Raw genomic sequence first — 3,044 nt, 5'->3', positions numbered from 1 at the left:
ACAACAACAACAACAACAACGCTACCAAAGCTCCTTGATCCATCTAAAACTGTTGTTTTATGTGGCGCATCATTCCAGTAAACTTGTTGCAAAGCTTCCAAGATTTGGGAAGATGTATATTTGCGTTTTATTAAAACTTTTGATATTTGCTCTGAACTCAAAATAGTGTTTTTTTTTTCCCATGACACAAAATGTTTCCCTTTTTTGTGTTCTTGGAAGGCATCTAATGAGACTGAGACCAGTGCATTACTGAGAGAACTTGTCTGAGCCATTCACTGATCACAGAAATAAGTTACAACACATTTTGTTTGGAATGAACCCCTGAATGTATGAACTGGAACTCTTGCAGCAACATACTTTTTACTTACCCTCTTATTTTTCTGGTTTGGAAATTAATAAAGCACGGAGAGGTAAAAGGTTTCAGATGCAGAGGTGAAATGTAATATTCCTTGCCTAGTTCAGAACCGTAGAATCTTGAGGAGAGATTAAAGACCGAGGAGGATCAACACCAATGCTTCTTGTTGCTTTTTGGCTACAGCTGCAGTTGCATACTCAGGCTGGTTATATCCTGAATGTTAACTGGGTCAAAGCTTGATCAGACTGAAATATCTATAAAAATAATTCATATGACACAGAAGGAAAAATCATCATAGATCCTGAAAAATGCATTTCCCTCGTATCAGCTCTAACTCTGAATATTATTAAAAACATTTGATTTTTTTTAAGGGGGAAGGGAAGATGACTGCTCAAAATCAGTTCAGAATCTGCAGTGTAATTGCGACAGTAGGCTCACATGGGATTTGAATGTCCCTAGCTATGGGATTTGGTGGTCAGACTCCCAAGAGAGAATGACACAGCATAGGGAATAGCAGAGGCAGTTTGCCTTGCCTTGTAGAGAGCTGAAATATGAAAGTCCTTGTTAAGGTCACCACTGTTGAGAGTACTCTTAATAATTTCCATAAGCGTGGGTACCTTCTTAATATTGAGTAAGCCAGTCCTAGTGATGGGAAGGAGAAATGAAAAGAACTAAGTGAAATGAAGGTGTGCAGATTGTAGTTGAATATCCCCTGCTGATGAGACATTACCTTTAACACACAGTGCTTCCAACTTTTTCCATAGCTCTTTTAGGTATGTTGTTGTTAAATGCTGTCAAGTCGATTCTGACCCGTAGTGACCCTGTATAGGGTTTCCAAAAGCAACTGGTGAGCTTGAACCACTGACCTTGCTGTTCAAACAACTTTGCAGTCTGACACAAAGTCACAGCGCCACATTAGGTATATGAACTCACATACTGTTGTTGTTAGATCTTTCTAGTCAATTTTGACTCATAGCGACCCTGTGTATGTACAACATAACAAACCACTGCCCGATCTTGCGTCACTCCAACAGTTGTGTTATGTTTATGAGTATTGTTGCAACCACCTATGTCAATCCATAAAATTTAAAGAATTCCTCTTTATGACGGACCCTTTAGTTGATAATGACTCACGGTGCTTCCATGTGTTACACAGTAGAAGTAACTGCTGTATAGGGTTTTGTTGGTAGTAATCTTTACAGTGTAGCACTGTGGGATAAGCACTGGATTACTAACCTCTCAGTCTGCAGTTCAAACCCACCAACTGCTCCTCGAATATCCTATACGGGGTTGCTATGAGTCAGAAACAATTCAGAAGTGTTTAATAACAGCAGTCTTTATAATAGCAAGCTGCAAGACCTTTCTTAAACTGCTATTGAGTCAATTCTGACTCATCATCCTGTAACAATTATTGCTGGCGTAAAATGATATCTCATGGCTGTTTTGATTTGAATCTCCCTATTAGCTAATGACCACAGAGGACAAAGTAGAACAACCTTATACAGTTTCCAAGGCTGTAAATCTTTTTATGGAAGCCACCTGTTACTCCCTTGGGGAATTGGTGGGTTTGAACCACTGCCCTTTCAATGAGCAACCCAGTACTTCAGCCACTGTGACACCAGGACATCTTAAGGCCTTTATTATGAAAACAAAAACAAATCCACTGCTGTCAAGTCAATTCTAAACCTACTGGATGGAATAGAACTGCTGGCAAAGGGTTTCCAAGGAAGTAAATCTTTTTTTTAAAAAAAAAAAGTTTTGTTTGAATTGAGTGAAGGTTTACAGAGCAGATCATCAGTTATATGTTGAACAAATCTTACATTTCATCTCCGTGATTGCAGTCCTTCAACGTAACATCACTTCTCTCACTTCCTTCCTGTGATTCTTAGTTCCTTTCCTCCTTTCCCAGCCCTTCTAAATTATGTCCTTTTGATTTTAAATGGTTGCCCATTTTATGGTAAGTTTACCTCAGTAATGTTGTTGTCCCTCTATATACCTATCTACTGCTTGGTTGAAAATTGAGTCTCAAGGGTGAGTTCAGTTCAGGACCAAAAGCCATAGTCTCGGGTACCTCCAGTCTCTTTCTGACCAGTAACTGACCAACAACTCTGTGTTGTTGTTGTTTTTTAAATGATTTTGAATTTTGTTCCACATTTTCTCCCACTCTATCCAGGACCTTCTAATATAATTCCTTTCAAAGCCGTTGATAGTGGTAGCGGTCTCAGGGTGGTGGAGACTGAAGTTCACATTTTTTCATTAATACATTGGGCTAATTGTTTCCAAACATCTTCAATTTTCATCACTCTTCTTTCCTCCACACAGGAAGTGACTAATAGTTGCACGTATTTAAAATCCCAGTCACTGCTTACCAAAGTAAAATGTGGAACATTGTCTTTGTGTACTATGTTAGGCCAACTGACCACGGTGTCTCCTGAGACTATTGTCCTGAGCCTCCAAGCCCAACAACTCATTCCCTCAAGGTGTTTGTTAATGTTTAAGAAGTTTTTATAATTTTGCACCTTGTCCTGGTGTGATGCTGTATGATAAGCACTGGACTGCAAGGTCAGTTTGAACCACAAGGTCAGTGGTTCAAACTCAGTAGCTGCTCCTCGGATGCTGTTGTTATACGGGATCACTGTGAATTGCACTGAACTGTACTTAGCAACAACAACATGCGCCACCATGCTCA

The sequence above is a fragment of the Chrysochloris asiatica genome, unplaced genomic scaffold (genome assembly GCF_000296735.1).
Source record: "Chrysochloris asiatica unplaced genomic scaffold, ChrAsi1.0 scaffold00349, whole genome shotgun sequence".
Lineage (NCBI taxonomy): Eukaryota > Metazoa > Chordata > Mammalia > Afrosoricida > Chrysochloridae > Chrysochloris > Chrysochloris asiatica.
The sequence above is the reverse complement of the archived record's forward strand: the minus strand, read 5'-3'. Positions refer to the sequence as shown.